Source organism: Oncorhynchus keta, chromosome 30, assembly GCF_023373465.1.
Source record: "Oncorhynchus keta strain PuntledgeMale-10-30-2019 chromosome 30, Oket_V2, whole genome shotgun sequence".
NCBI classification, from domain to species: Eukaryota; Metazoa; Chordata; class Actinopteri; order Salmoniformes; family Salmonidae; genus Oncorhynchus; species Oncorhynchus keta.
The window spans coordinates 60,031,255-60,048,662 of NC_068450.1; the positions used below are offsets into that span (position 1 = coordinate 60,031,255).

General features: G+C 44.7%; 1 pseudogene; it reads left to right on the forward strand.

The window, feature by feature from the left end:
- Nucleotides 1–1,092: 1,092 nt before the first annotated feature.
- Nucleotides 1,093–16,991, forward strand: LOC118373150 (nardilysin-like; annotated as a pseudogene).
- The last annotated feature ends 417 nt before the right edge of the window (nt 16,992–17,408 follow it).

The window sequence follows — 17,408 nt, forward strand, 5'->3', positions numbered from 1 at the left end:
GTTTTGCAACGGTGGTTCCATGTTGCTGTGCCTAGGAATGAAGAGAAACGAGTTCAACAGAGTAAATAACACAAACTGTGTTGAAAATGTATGCTATACCCCATCCACACTGAAGAGGCTCTGACATGTACATCAACCAGGGATAAAGAGAAAGTTAACACTGTGAAATGTTTCATACTTAATTGAAGTTTAGTGTCTGTTGACATGTTGGAAAAGATTAAAGGTCTACAATTTCTGTTTTTCAATATTACATTTTTATTCATTGATTTACTGGCCACCATTACTGTGGTTAACATGTTCAGTATATGTATTGACCAGCAAACCCACTGCAACCTACCTCACCTGCTCAGTGTGCAATATAGAAGGGTAGTCAGCGGACATTAGGTCACATGACCAAGGAGCTATTGAAATTTTACATTTAGAAAAATTCATGTAAAACGTGGGAGATGAAAATGGACAAACTAAAGGGTGTGCAATGTGTAGGCCCACTGAATGGACATTCTGAACCTTGTTTGAAGTCACCAGGTCACATGACCAAGGAGCTATTGAAATTCTACATTTTAAAAAATTCATGTAAAACCATGTGAGATGAAAATGGACAAACTAAAACGGTGTGCAATATGTAGGCTCACTGAGTGGACATTCTGAATCTTGTTTGAAGTCACTAGGTCACATGACCAAGGAGCTATTGAAATTTTACATTTTGAAAAATTCATGTAAAATCATGTGAGATGAAAATGGACAAACTAAAGGGTGTGCAATGTGTGTCTATGCTATCAGGTTAGCTACAACCCGTTTTTAAAGTATTGGGAGTAATGGTTAAAGAGCTATTGAAATTTGAAAAATGTCATTTGTCACTATGTTGATGGTCCCTAACTGCTGTTGGTGGACGTAAGGAAAACGACAGGCGAATATCCGTGGAATATCCAACCTGAAACCAGCTTTACCTCGGCTCGCACGTTGAACTGTAAAGCCTACAGACCATCAACAGACAAACTATATCAATATCTGCCTGTTGTCGCCTACCCCCTAGCGGCTTAACACTGCCACTGGAAGGTTTGGAATTTAGGAAGCAATTTAATAGAACGTATCAATTGTATTCTACTGTGTCTGCATCACAATGTACAGTAAGTAGCCTATCTCAAGCCTATCCATGGACAAGCCAACTAGCGACTGTAACTACCTCGATGCAATGAATGGGTGCTGAAAAATATAAACTCATTATGGACTGCTGTAATGCGGGTCTGTGGTAAGTATATGTCCTGCCAGACAACTTGTCGACATAGTCAATTTTGTTGTTGCTCCTAGTGATACAGTATTTGTTCGTTGCAATGTAACAAACAGTCTCGTGTTGCTGCTACAATGTAACCACAGTGTGAAGAGTGGAGAAGTTCCCACGTGTCGCGGGTATTTTTGCCCAATCACGATCGTTCAAAGTTCCCCTAATCACGCCCTCGGGTGTGTCTGCCTTGTTTCGGAGCAATCAAATGTTGCAATGTTGAAATGCTCTTCGTTTTCGACGAATCAAGCCGCCCCTTATGGCAAAAATAATCATCCTACCATATGCAGGGGGAACACAAGTTTCCATCCCTGTGATACCAGGAAGCAAGGTATGGAAACATCTCCGGGACCAACACTACTTCGTTAGCTGTCAAACTTGAAAAAACACAAGTGTCATTTCTAGGACATAGAACCGATTTGAAGTATACGTTCCCGTAGTAGAAATGTTGGGTGGGGTTTGACATGTGTTGTGTGTGAGTCGCTTGCCCTAGAAAAGTCTGAGGCTTTTTGATAGACTGTTGTCGGTCGACCGTGGTGAAGTCGCCTGTAGCCTGCTATCTCTGTGTTACTGTATATTGCATCTTATTGCCATGTTGTAACCGATGTCTCGCTTGCTACAGTTTGCTGCTAGCGATATAAGTTGGCTGACTTGCAGTGCTGACTGAGCCTACATAAAGCCCGCAGAGAGGCGAGCCGGGGACCGTGCAGTGTAGGGCACTGGGGTTGTTTTTTCAGCTGACACACAGCTGAATACGGGCGTTGGGTGAATAGATGTATTGTCGCCTCATCATCACTGTCATTGCATCTGTTGAATGTGTCTGGCATGACCATCCTTTTTTGACAGCTGATCAAACTAACACATAGATGTTTGAGTCACAGAGTCTTCCTTTCAATAACTGTCATTTATTGCACTTCTTGACAGACATGTCATTAAAATACAATATTCTCTGGGTAGTCTAGCTTAAGCAATACTTTTAAATGAAATGAAGTCCAGCCCATCACCATTGCTGTCCTTAGAGTGACACGCAGTGTCACAGTGTTGGCCAGTAGAGCAGGGCCATTCAGTTCCAGGGCCCAAACCCATGTGGTTGTCATCCTTCCCTGCTAATCAGGTAACTGACTCAGACCTGGCACACAAGGTGAATGGACTCTCTGCCCGATCAGTGACATGAATGAACTTCCAAGTAGAGAAGAGTCCCTCCAGACCTGGAGTTGAATAACCTGTCTATTGGTTTCCCTGTGTCCTATTCACCGTGGCCCGCTGTTGTCGCCTCACAGTGCCAAAGTGTCGTCGCTATTCAGAATGCCACAGACCAACAAGTCCAGAAGTACCTCGGCCAGTGGCTCTAGTACCGGACCGGACCGAGGGGAGGAAAGAGAAGAAGAAAGAGAGGAAGCTGAGCCAGGGCCAAAGGTCCAAGTCCAGGAAGCAGGGGATGGAGGAGGAGAGAACACTGGAGACCCAGAGATCATCAAGTCCCCTAGTGACCCCAAACAGTACAGGTAACATCAACGTTTACCTTGTGTGTGTGTGTGTGTGTGTGTGTGTGTGGGGGGGGGACTGTGTGAGAGAGAGAGACTGGGTTTGTCCTTCTTTCCATCTGTCTGTTTGTCTGTCTGCGAGTCTCGCACGCAGTAAAAAGTAAACAGCTGGAGGGTCAAATTGTGTGTGTGGTTGTGTCAGCATCTTAGGATAAGAGAATATTGTTTACCTCTGTCTAACCCCTCCCACAGGTACATTGAGCTGACCAATGGGCTTCGAGTTATGCTAATTTCAGATTTCACTGGTCCCACCTCCTCTGGAGATGACGAATCAGAGGAGGAGGAGGAACTGGAGGAGGAGGAAGAGGAGGAAGAAGACTCAGGAGAGGGAACAGAGGACGAGTCTGAAGAAGATGAAGATGACAAGGACAGTGACTTTGAGGATGACAAGGATGGAGGGAAGAGGAAGAAGGGACACTCAGAGAAACAGGTGAGAGGGTGACCTGAAGAGGAAATAACAGCACATTAGCAGCAATAGTAATAAGGGTATTGATGATTGTGTGTTTGTGTGTGTGTGTCAGTCTGCAGCAGCGCTGTGTGTGGGTATTGGCAGCTTCAGTGACCCTAATGACCTCCCAGGCCTTGCCCATTTCCTGGAACACAGTGAGTATGATGACCCTTGAACCTTAAGGATGAGATTGTTTGTTTTGTTGTGATAAATCTGATTCAATGCTGTGTTTGTGACACTCTCCCTTCCCTCCCTCTCTCCTCTCCCTCTCCTCCCTCTCTCCTCTCCTCTCTCCCTCTCTTTTCTCCTCTCCTCTCTCTCTCCTCTCCCTCTCCTCCCTCTCTCTCTCCTCTCCCTCTCTCCTCTCCCTCTCCCTCTCCTCCCTCTCTCCTCACCCTCTCCTCCCTCTCTCCTCTCCTCCCTCTCTCCTCTCTCTCCTCCCTCTCTTTTCTCCTCTCCTCCCTCTCTCCTCCTGTAGTGGTGTTCATGGGCAGTGAGAAGTACCCATCAGAGAATGGTTTCGATGCCTTCCTGAAGAAACATGGGGGCAGTGACAACGCCTCCACGGACTGTGAGAGAACCGTCTTCCAGTTTGACGTCCAGAGAAAGAAATTCAGAGAGGCTCTGGACAGGTCAGCAACACACCACCATTATAGTCTCTGTGCCTTGTCTCTTGATTCGGATTAGTCCATCTCACTCTGTACCTGTCTGTGATTGGCTGTCTCCAGGTGGGCCCAGTTCTTCATCTGTCCTCTGATGATCCGGGACGCCATCGACAGGGAGGTGGAAGCTGTCGACTCTGGTGAGAGGCATTCTAGGAATAATTTTTAGTTTTTGTCCTTATTCAGACCTTATGCACTGGTTATGTAGTGACCTGCTCCCCCTTCTCTCTTTTATCAGAGTACCAACTGGCTAAGCCGTCTGACTCTCACAGGAAAGAGATGTTGTTTGGGAGTCTAGCGAAGCCAGGTCACCCCATGGGCAAGTTCTGCTGGGGTGAGGGCAGACACACACACACATTAACTACTCTGTGTACTGTGTTGTCATGTGTAAACAAGACAGATGTTGTGTAATTGTGGTATGTGACTGAGCTGTTGTCATGGTTTCAACTGGTGGTTGTCATGGTTTCCCCAGGTAACGCCCAGACTCTGAAGACAGAGCCCAGGAAAAAGAGGATCAATGTTTACAAGAGGCTCCGCTCCTTCTGGAAGAGACATTACTCTGCCCACTACATGACCCTGGCTGTGCAGTCTAAAGGTGACGCACAGACAGACAGACAGACAGACAGACAGACAGACAGACAGACAGACAGGGAGGGAGGGAGGGAGGGACAGGGACAGACAGACAGACAGACAGAGGGAGGGGACAGACAGACAGACAGACAGACAGACAGACAGACAGACAGACAGACAGACAGACAGAGGGGGACCGGCTGCTCAGTCACACATGTAACTCTGTTGTCCTCCTCTGTTGTGTGTAGAGAAGCTGGACACTCTAGAGGAGTGGGTGAAGGAGATCTTCAGTGGAGTGCCCAACAAGTGAGTCTCAGCTGTAGATGAATCCCTCACCATTCATCCATTCATATTATAATATGGCCATTTAGCGAACACTTACTGAACCCTGTTCCTCAGTGCTCAGCCCAAGCTGGACTTCTCTGAGCTGCTGGATCCCTTTAATACTCCAGCCTTCAACAAGCTGTACAGAGGTAGGAACACCTGCTCTATTGAGCTGACCTGCACAGCCTTCTCTCCTGATCTCCATTAGAGCCATACTGCTTCAGTTCAGCTCACTGAAAACAGGATTTTGAATGGGAATCAATTGTTGGTTCCCAAAAAGATATGCTCACAAGTGTAGTAAGACATAGCTGTGTGTTTCAGTTGTTCCTGTGAGGAAGGTCCATGCTCTGACCATCACCTGGTCCCTGCCTCCTCAGGAGAAACACTACAGGTAAGAAACACAACTATAGATAATACAGCTACTCCAGATAGTACAGCTATTACAAATAGTACAGCTATTACAGCTACTACAGATAATACAGCTATTACAGATAGTACAGCTATTACAAATAGTACAGCTACTACAGCTACTACAGATAATACAGCTACTCCAGATAGTACAGCTATTACAAATAGTACAGCTACTACAGCTACTACAGATAATACAGCTATTACAGATATTACAGATAATACAGCTACTATAAATATTACAGATAATACAGCTACTACAGACAATACAGTTATACTGCTACAGATAATACATATAATATAGCTTCTACAGATCATACAGCTATTACAGATAATACAGCTACTACAGACAATGCAGCTATTACAGATAATACAGCTACTATAAATATTACAGATAATACAGCTATACTGCTACAGATAATACAGCTGCTACAGATAATACAGCTGCTACAGAAAATACAGCTGCTACAGAAAATACAGCTGCTACAGAAAATACAGCTACTACAGAAAATACAGCTGCTACAGATAATACAGCTACTACATATAATACAGCTATGACATAAAATACAGATAATACAGCTATGACAGAAAATACAGATAATACAGCTACTACAGATAATACAGGTATATAATACAGGTACTACATATAATACAGCTATTACACATAATACAGCTGCTACAGATAATACAGCTACCACAGATAATACAGCTATTACAGATAATACAGCTACCACGGATAATACAGCTATTACAGATAATACAGCTGCAACGGATAATACAGGTATATAATACAGGTACTCCAGATAATACAGGTAATACAGATAATACAGCTAATATAATCTCTACATGTCTCTCTCTCGCTACATATAATACAGCTATTACAGATAATACAGCTATTACAGATAATACAGCTACTACATATAATACAGCTATTACAGATAATACAGCTACTACATATAATACAGCTATTACAGATAATACAGCTTTATAACAGAGGAACTACAGGAGAGATACTACAGTTGATGATGCACCTCTCTCTCTGCCTCACTGTTTCTGCCTCTCTCCATCCCCTCATCCTGTTCTCTCTCTACATCTCTCTCTCGCTCACTCTCTCAGGGTGAAGCCTCTCCACTACATCTCTTGGCTGATTGGTCACGAGGGCACAGGCAGCATCCTATCAATTCTCAGGAGGAAGTGAGTCAGAACTACGGCATACAGTACTACATAACCCATAATGCACCACTTTATAGCTATGTTTATGTGGTAACTGTGCTGAGGTGTGTGTGTGTGTAGGTGCTGGGCCATGGCTCTGTTTGGAGGGAACAGTGAAACAGGCTTTGACCAGAACTCTACCTACTCCATCTTCTCCATCTCCATCACACTCACTGACCAAGGATTCCAGAACTTCTACCAGGTTGGTACACAGTCACTGACCAAGGATTCCAGAACTTCTACCAGGTTGGTACACAGTCACTGACCAAGGATTTCAGAACTTCTACCAGGTTGGTACACAGTCACTGACCAAGGATTCCAGAACTTCTACCAGGTTGGTACACACTCACTGACCAAGGATTCCAGAACTTCTACCAGGTTGGTACACAGTCACTGACCAAGGATTTCAGAACTTCTACCAGGTTGGTACACAGTCACTGACCAAGGATTCCAGAACTTCTACCAGGTTGGTACACAGTCACTGACCAAGGATTTCAGAACTTCTACCAGGTTGGTACACAGTCACTGACCAAGGATTCCAGAACTTCTACCAGGTTGGTACACAGTCACTGACCAAGGATTTCAGAACTTCTACCAGGTTGGTACACAGTCACTGACCAAGGATTCCAGAACTTCTACCAGGTTGGTACACAGTCACTGACCAAGGATTCCAGAACTTCTACCAGGTTGGTACACACTCACTGACCAAGGATTTCAGAACTTCTACCAGGTTACACACACACACACACACACACACACACACACACACACACACACACACACACACACACACACACACACACACACACACATTCAAAATCCTATTTTCCCTAACCCTAGTTATAAACCTAACCCCTAAGCCTAAAATTGTATTTTTACAAGTGAGGACTGGCAAAATGTCCTCACTTCTCTGAATTTTAGTTGGCTTACTATTCTAGTGAGCACTTTTGGTACTCACAAGTATAGTAAAACGTACATACACAGACTATTGGTACACAGTACACACATTATCTGTGTTTCTCTTCAGGTGGCTCACCTGGTCTTCCAGTACCTCAAGATGATGCAGAGCCTGGGCCCCCAACACCGGTAGTGTCTCTGTGTGATTAGGGCTTTATTATAGGCATGTGAAATGCAGAATATGTGCTTTATTTATACAGTATATGAGTATCTATCTCTCTATCTCTCACTCTCTCTCTTTCTCTCTCTATGTTTGTAGGATCTATGAGGAGATTCAAAAGATTGAAGCCAATGAGTTTCACTACCAGGAACAGGTAAATACTACTAACATTCTCCTCCTATCTACAAGTACAGGAATGAATTCCAACCAAGCGATGCACCCCTGTGTGTTTCAGACGGACCCTATAGAGTATGTGGAGGATATCTGTGAGAACATGCAGCTGTTTCCTAAAGAACACTTCCTCACCGGAGACCAGCTCATGTTCCAGTATTCACCTGAGGTACGGACTGTGTGTGTGTGTGTTTAGGTGATTGTTGTGGCCCTTTCCTTGCTTACTAAGCTAATCTGTGTGTGTGTGTGTGTGTGTGTGTGTGTGTGTGTGTGTGTGTGTGTGTGTGTGTGTGTGTGTGTGTGTGTGTGTGTGTGTGTGTGTGTGGAGAAGGTGCTTTCTGTATCCTTAAGTGTCCATGCACACAAAGACCTTTGAAATGTTTGAATGATTCTTGAATGTGATTTGTTGATTCAAATAAAGTATTTAGTGTGTGTGTAGGTGATCAGTGCGGCCCTGTCCTTGCTGACTCCAGACAGATCCAACCTGTTGCTGCTCTCTCCAGACCATGAAGGCCACTGTCCCCTCAGGGAGAAATGGTTTGGGACACACTACAGCGTAGAGGGTGATACATACATACATACATACATACATACATACATACATACATACATACATACATGCCTACTACAGTGCCTTCAGAAAGTATTCACACCACTTGTCCTATTCTACATTTTGTTGTGTTACAGCCTGAATTCAAAATGGATTAAATATACATTTTTCTCTCACCCATCTACACACCATACCCCATAATGACAAACTGAAAACATGTTTTTAGAAATGTATTTACAGAAGTATTCACATCCCTGAGTCAATACATGTTAGAAGCACCTTTGGCAGTGATTATAGCTGTGAGTCTTTCTGGGTCACTAAGAGCTTTGTACACTTGGATTGTACAATATTTGCACATGATTCTTTTTAAAATTCTTCAAGCTCTGTCAAGTTGGTTGTTAATCATTGCTAGGACAGCCATTTTCACATCTTGCCATAGATTTTCAAGACGATTTTAAGTCAAAGCTGTAACTAGGCCATTCAGGGACATTCAATATTGTCTTGGTAAACAACTCTAGTGTAGATAAGTGTTTTAGGTTAATGTCCTGTTGAAAGGTGAATTTGTCAGCAGTGTCTGTTGGAAAGCAGACTGAACCAGGTTTTCCTCTAGGATATTGCCGGTGCTTTGCTCTATTCCGTTTCTTTTTATCCTAGTCATGCCGTTGACAAGCATACCAATAACATGTTGCAGCCACCACCATTTTTGAAAATATGAAGAGTGGTACTCAGTGATGTGTTGTGTTGGATTTGGCCCAAACATAACGCTTTCTATTCAGGACATAAAGTTTATTTCTTTGCCACATGTTTTTCAGTTTTACTTTAATGCCTTAATGGAAGCAGGTGCTTTGTAACATTTTTTATTCTGTACAGGCTAGTGTTGTGGAGCAACTACAATGTTGTTGATACATTCTCAGTTTTCTCCTATCACAGCCATTAAACTCTGTAACTGGTTCCCTTCCTCACTGGCAACTGAGTTAGGAAGGACACTTGTGTCTTTGTTGTGACTGGGTGTGTTGATCTTCCAATGGTGCCCTTCTTTGCGAAGCATTGGAAAACCTCCCTGGTCTTTGCGGTTGAATCTGTGCTTGAAATGTACTGCTCGACTGAGGGACCTTACAATTATCTGTGTGTGTGGGGTACAGAGATGAGGTAGTCATTCAAAAATCATGTTAAACACTATTATTCATCACAGAGTGAGTCCATGCAATTTATTTTGTGACTTGTTAAGAAAATGTTTACTCCTGATCGTATTTAGGCTTTTAGGGGCCGAATACGTATTTACTCAAGACATTTAAGCTTTTCATTATTAATTCATTTGTAAAAGATGTTGAAAAACATTATTCCACTTTGACAGTATGGGGTATGGTGTGTAGACCAGTGACACAAAACCTCAATTGAATCCATTTGAAATTCAGGCTGTAACACAACAAGATGTGGAAAAGGTCAAGATGTAGGTATACTTTCTGAAGGCCCTCTATGTGTTTGCATTATTAGAGGACCAGATCATGTCAACATGGTCCCAGTATGTAGAGAGAGAGAGGGTATCCTGATAGTTGTCTCTTTTCTCTGTCCAGATATCCAACAGGAGTGGAGAGAGCGCTGGCACGGAGACTTTGAGCACAACTCTGACCTGCACCTCCCTGTCGAGAACAAGTTCATCGGTTAGTGTGTGTGTGTGTGTGTGTGTGTGTGTGTGTGTGTGTGTGTGTGTGTGTGTCTGTGTGTTTGCGTGTTGTGAACCTTCCTCATATTTTGTTTCTTACTTCCAGCGACTGATTTCAGCCTGAAGCTGTCTGACTGTCCTGATACTGAGCTGCCAGTCAGAGTAACTGCCAACGACCGATGATGCCTCTGGTACAAGAAGGACAACAAGTTCAACATACCCAAAGGTGTGTGTGTGTTAGGACTGTGACGGACAAGGAATTTTGGATGATGGTAATTGGTCATCCAAATGACGCAATCTCCGTAATAAACATTTGAATAGTAATTTTAAAAAATTGAATGGGCGTCCCCATTCAAGTCAATTATGGCATCATGGGTGGACTGGTAATCATTGCGAGTGTAACCATCAATATGTGCCGTGGTTTATTAGTTCAACCAGAGAAGAAGAGGCAAAGCGAGAGGGTTTACTCCGCATAAAATTCTATCCACGAAAATAAGACCAAGAAGTGAGGAACTTTTTGTATGGAGGTTAATGAGAGCGTGTTGAATTTGGTCAACAAAAATATATAATTGCTATATTGCTACGTGAGGCTTATTTGATCAAATATATGTTTCGTAATGGTTAGGTTGTTACGAATGCTCTGATATAAGTGGACGCACGTGGAATTTGGCCAGGTTGGAAAAAAACAAATTATATCAGTTGTGCCTGTTGTTCACCCACACGTATCTGCCCTCTCATTGGCTAGAATGGTCCCACCTGAATGCCTTTCAAATTTGAGGACATATATTTCCATTGTTAGAGCGGTCACTCCACTATCTTGTCAATATAGTTGAAAATCTTTGATTCAACTCAACTGACGTTACAAAAAATGCATTTTATTACAAGAGCCACATCAGTTAACATCATTTGAATTAACATTCTACATGACCATGGAAGCCGTTACATCCCAATACCATGCAGCCATCCCTAGTGTACCCATGAGTTTACCAGTCAAATTGCCAGGGTAAGAAATTCCAAGCATATAGAGCCTATTAAAGGATTATTCTAATTGATAATTCTATGGTTCCAAAAGCCCGTTCTTTTCATGTGTGCTGCCGTTTCCTAGGCAACCGACGACTCGTTTGCTGCAACATCTTGCTTGTTTCCACTAGGAGCAACAAAGTTTCGTTGCGCTGTTTAGAGTACGTGTTACAGCAGAAACGGACTCCACCGCACAAATTCCAGGCCGTCCTCTTCGTACCCCAAAAACAAAAATGATGACGGTTATTTTATTTTCAAAATGGTTTTCATCCGTACGGTAATTGTGCCAGCCCTAGTGTGTGTGTGTGTGTGTGTTTCAAAGTAACTACTTTATAACACAAAAACACACACAATCTGGCGTCAATGTCCACATGTTCTCTTAAAGGAAAACTCCACCCAAAAACTTTTGGTATTTGTTTCATTAATCCATTGTTGATATAGTCCAAAAATCTCAGCACTTTATAACTTGCATCATACTGGCATGAATTTCTGTATTTTGAATGTTATTTATCTTGAAAACATGATTGCTGACATGCAAAACATTTTGGGACTATATCAACAAAGGACTAGTGAAACGAATACCAAAATATTGTTTTTGGGTGGAGTTTTGCCTTAATCTCTATCTGGTACAGCCAGTAGAAAACTGTTCACCCCTCTGAGTCTGGTTCCTCTCTAGGTTTCTTCATAGGTTCCTTCCTTCTAGGGAGTTTTTCCTGGCAACTGTTCTTCTGCTGATGTATAAAGGGCTTTATAAAATACATTTGATTGGTTGAGTTACTACAAAAGTGAACAATTAAAATGGTCAATAACTTTACTTTCATTGATCTGTCGTTTCTACTCTCTCTCCTTTGCTGATCTGTCGTTTCTACTCTCTCTCCTTTGATCTGTCATTTCTACTCTCTCTCCTTTGATCTGTCGTTTCTACTCTCTCTCCTTTGATCTGTCGTTTCTACTCTCTCTCCTTTGATCTGTCGTTTCTACTCTCTCTCCTTTGATCTGTCGTTTCTACTCTCTCTCCTTTGCTGATCTGTCGTTTCTACTCTCTCTCCTTTGATCTGTCGTTTCTACTCTCTCTCCTTTGCTGATCTGTCGTTTCTACTCTCTCTCCTTTGCTGATCTTGACTCTCTCTCCTTTCTGTCGATCTGTCTACTCTCTCTCCTTTGCTTCTACTCTCCTTTGATCTGTCGTTTCTACTCTCTCTCCTTTGATCTGTCGTTTCTACTCTCTCTCCTTTGCTGATCTGTCGTTTCTACTCTCTCTCCTTTGATCTGTCGTTTCTACTCTCTCCTCCTTTGCTTTGATCTGTCGTTTCTACTCTCTCTCCTTTGCTGATCTGTCGTTTCTACTCTCTCTCCTTTGATCTGTCGTTTCTACTCTCTCTCCTTTGATCTGTCGTTTCTACTCTCTCTCCTTTGCTGATCTGTCGTTTCTACTCTCTCTCCTTTGATCTGTCGTTTCTACTCTCTCTCCTTTGATCTGATCTTTGTCGTTTCTACTCTCTCTCCTTTGCTGATCTGTCATTTCTACTCTCTCCGTTGATCTGTCATTTCTACTCTCTCTCCTTTGACTCTCTCCTTTCTGATCTGTCATTTCTACTCTCTCTCCTTTGATCTGTCGTTTCTACTCTCTCTCCGTTGATCTGTCGTTTCTCTCTCCTTTGATCTGATCTGTCTGTTTCTACTCTCTCTCCTTTGATCTGTCATTTCTACTCTCTCTCCGCTGATCTGTCATTTCCTTTGCTGATCTGTCGTTTCTCTCTCTCCATCTTGACTCTCTCTCCTTTCTGTCTGTCATTTCTACTCTCTGATCTCCTCTTGCTGATCTGTCGTTTCTACTCTCTCTCCTTTCTGACTCTCTCTCCTTTGATCTGTCGTTTCTACTCTCTCTCCTTTGATCTGTCGTTTCTACTCTCTCTCCTTTGCTGATCTGTCGTTTCTACTCTCTCTCCTTTGCTGATCTGTCGTTTCTACTCTCTCTCCTTTGCTGATCTGTCGTTTCTACTCTCTCTCCTTTGATCTGTCGTTTCTACTCTCTCTCCTTTGATCTGTCGTTTCTACTCTCTCTCCTTTGATCTGTCGTTTCTACTCTCTCTCCTTTGATCTGTCGTTTCTACTCTCTCTCCTTTGCTGATCTGTCATCTGTTGTTTCTACTCTCTCTCCTTTGCTGATCGTTTCTACTCTCTCTCCTTTGATCTCTCGTTTCTACTCTCTCCTTTCATTTCTACTCTCTCTCCTTTCCATTGATCTGTCGTTTTTCTACTCTCTTCCTTTGATCTGTCGTTTTTCTCTCTCCTTTGATCTCCTTTCCTGATCTGTCATTTCTACTCTCTTTGCTCCGTTGATCTGTCGTTTCTACTCTCTCTCCTTTCTGATCTGTCATTTCTCTCTCCGTTGATCTGTCATTTCTACTCTCTCTCCGTTTCTACTCTCTCTCCTTTTGATCTGTCGTTTCGTTGATCTGTCGTTTCTCTCTCCGTTGATCTGTCGTTTCTACTCTCTCTCCGTTGATCTGTCGTTTCTACTCTCTCTCCTTTGCTGATCTGTCATTTCTACTCTCTCCGTTGATCTGTCGTTTCTACTCTCTCTCCGTTCATCTGTCGTTTCTACTCTCTCTCCTTTGCTGATCTGTCATTTCTACTCTCTCTCCGCTGATCTGTCGTTTCTACTCTCTCCGTTGATCTGTCGTTTCTACTCTCTCCGTTGATCTGTCGTTTCTACTCTCTCGGTTGATCTGTCGTTTCTACTCTCTCGGTTGATCTGACGTTTATACTCTCTCTCCGTTGATCTGTCGTTTCTACTCTCTCTCCTTCAGCGTACATCCGCTTCCATCTCATCTCTCCGGTCATCCAGCAGTCAGCCAGGAAGTAAGTCCAGGGTTTAGTTAGCCATTAGCCAACAATTGATTCACAGGTAGAGATTGTGCCAAAACTGCTAGCCTCTCAAGAATGCAGCCATAGCTAGGAACTGTTTTACACAGTTTTTTAATCCTGTTTCTCTCTGCTTATCTCCCTCTCTCCACTCTCTCTCATCCCCAACCCTCCTTTCCCCCTCTCTCTCTCACTCCCTCCCCTCTCTCCACCTGCCCCTTCCTCTCTCTCTCTCACTCCCTCCCCTCTCTCCACCTGCCACTTCCTCTCTCTCTCTCGCTCTCACCCTGCCCCTCTGCTCTCTCTCCCCCTCCCTAGCCTGGTGTTATTTGACCTGCTAGTGAACATACTGGGTCATAACCTAGCAGAGCCAGCCTACCAGGCTGACGTGGCCCAGCTGGACTACAAGCTGTCAGTAGGAGAACACGGACTGGTTATCAAGGTCAAGGGCTTCAACCACAAACTGCCTGTGAGTTAGACCCAGACACACTGCACCGCGCCACACACACCACACTCACACACGAGGATGATGATGATGATGATGGTGTTCCCTCCTCTGTAGCTCCTGTTCCATCTGATCCTGGACCATCTGGCTGACTTCTCTGCCTGTCAAGATGTCTTCAATATGTTCTCTGAGCAGCTCAAAAAGGCCTATTTCAACATCCTCATACGACCTGAGAAACTGGGCAAGTACGTCACGCGTGTGTGTGTGTGGGTCTGTTTGTTGGTGTGTGTCCCATCTCACCATTGTCTTCTCTCTCCCCCACCAAACACACACTCTCAGGGACGTGCGGTTGTTGGTCCTGGAGCATGGTCGCTGGTCCATGGTAGAGAAGTACCAGGCGCTGGCAGACGGTGGTCTGACTGTAGAACAACTGATGGAGTTCAGCAGAACCTTCAAGACTCAGCTCTATGCAGAGGGACTGGTGCAGGGGAACTTCACTAGCCAGGTGACTGGACCATGAAAACACACACACACACACACACATTACACACCCTTTCCACTAAACCCTCTTGTATGATTTCTGCCGTTTATTAAAGTGGGATCTGTTTTCTCTACAGGAGTCAATCCAGTTCCTGCAGTACGTCACTGAGTAAGTTTATACACAAACACACACACACACACACACACACACACACACACACACACACACACACACACACACACACACACACACACACACACACACACACACACACACACACACACAACTATCTTTGCTGTCCTCTCTCGCTGTCTTCGTCTGTCTGTCAGTAAGCTGCAGTTCTCCAAGCTGCCAGCAGAGGTCCCAGTGTTGTTTAGAGTGGTGGAGCTGCCTCTGAAACAGCACGTCTGTAAGGTCAAAGCACTGAACAAGGAAGACCCCAACTCAGAGGTCACAGTCTACTACCAGGTACACACACACACACTGGTACAATTCATCTGTTCATGACTGATTTACTCGCCTCTGACATTCATTCACTCTCTTCTCTTCCTCTCCCCTTCTCCCCCTCTCTCTCTCCAGTCTGGTCTGAAAACCCTCAGAGAACACACACTGATGGAGCTGCTGGTGGTGAGTACACCAACAATCATTCATCCTTTAATCCCCTAACCCCTCATCCCTTCTTCCTCTGACCTCTGTTGTTGATATTGTTGTGGTTCCAGATGCACATGGAGGAGCCCTGCTTTGACTTCCTCAGGACAAAAGAGACTCTGGGGTCAGTGTCTGTGTTTCACACTTCTCTGTCTCTCTGGTGACTAAATAGACCATGGAACCTCTGGAAAGAGTAGGAGTGTTAACCCCAGTGTCCCAACCTTCCTGAGTGTCCCAACCTTCCTGAGTGTCCCAACCTTCCTGAGTGTCCCAACCTTCCTGAGTGTCCCAACCTTCCCGAGTGTCCCAGTGTCTAAACCTTCTCCAGCTTCCAATTGGCTCAGTCAACTTAAACCCCTCTCTCTCCATCTCTCTCCCTCCGTCTCTCTCCTCCAGGTATCATGTTTATCCAACCTGCAGAGACACATCTGGAGTCCTGGGCTTCTCTGTCACGGTGGAAACACAGGCCACCAAGTTCAAGTGAGATCCTCATACTGACTGTATGAACCAATGCCATTGTGCACTGCAGTGACTTTGATGTGGTCTTCCCGAGGCTAGCAGTACTATCTCTGATGACCTGTAATGCCCCTTGTAGTAATGACAGTGGGCTCTCTCTCTCCATCTCGTCTCTCCATCTCTTCCCTTCTCTCTCCATCTTTCTTTCAGTACTGAGCTGGTAGAGTTGAAGATAGAGGAGTTTCTGTCTTCCTTTGGAGAGAAGTTGAGTGCCCTGACTGAGAGTGCCTTCAACACACAGGTGTGTGTTTCTGACTGACTATATATGTATGAGTGTCCTGGAGTTTACTTGTTAAGCTGGAGATGTGTGTGTACAGGTGACTGCGCTGGTCAAGCTAAAGGAGTGTGAGGACACACACCTGGGAGAGGAGGTGGACAGGAACTGGGCCGAGGTCGCTACACAGCAGTATGTCTTCAACAGGCTTCACAGAGAGGTGAGACACACACTGGACAATTTCAGAATTGTGTAGTTGCTGCAGTGGTTGCTTTCTGTAGTTGCTGCAGACATTTCATGTGCGACTACGTGTGCTTACGTGTTTGTGTGTGTGAGTAGATTGAGGCCCTGAAGCAGATGACCAGAGCAGAGCTGGGATCCTGGTATCTGGAGCACCGCGGACACAACTGCAGGAAACTCAGTGTACATGTAAGTGTGTGTGCATAGGTGAAGCAGTGTAATCAATGTTTAAGAGCTGTGTGCGTGCGTGTGTGTGTGCGCTCTAACATCAACCTCCCTCCCTAGGTGGTGGGTTTTGGGCCGGAGGAGGGCGACCCCCCAGGAGATGACGAGCAGAGTCGTCATGGCAACCGAGAGAGGGATGAGGAAGAGTGCGGCAGTTCGTCCTACGGAGAAGTGTCTAAACTGACCTTCCTCCCCGCCTCGCCCAAGATGGCTGCCGCTACATCCATCATGGACATTCCTTCATTTACCCAGAGCCTTACCCTCTTCCCATACCACAAGATCATCCAATAGACTACCAATATCTATTTTCTCAATATTTCTTTCAAACTCTCTCTCCTTCATTGCCTGACCATAATGTCATCTAATAAACTCAATGAGATACACTATCACTGTCTTTGGGGCTGACTCTCTCTATCACATATGTAACATAGTAGATATTCACAATATATCACAACTTCTTGTTCATTACTATGTCTCATAAGGCTTTAAAACTGCACCTCTGCCTCTCGGGTGGCGCAGTGGTTAAGGGCGCTGTACTGCAGCGCCAGCTGTGCCATCAGAGACTCTGGGTTCGCGCCCAGGCTCTGTCGTAACCGGCCGCGACCGGGATGTCCGTGGGGCGACGCACAATTGGCCTAGCGTCGTCCGGGTTAGGGAGGGCTTGGCCAGTAGGGATGTCCTTGTCTCATCACGCACCAGTGACTCCTGTGGCGGGCTGGACGCGGTGCGCGCTAACCAAGGTTGCCAGGTGCACGGTGTTTCCTCCGACACATTGGTGTGGCTGGGCTGGCTTCCGGGTTGGA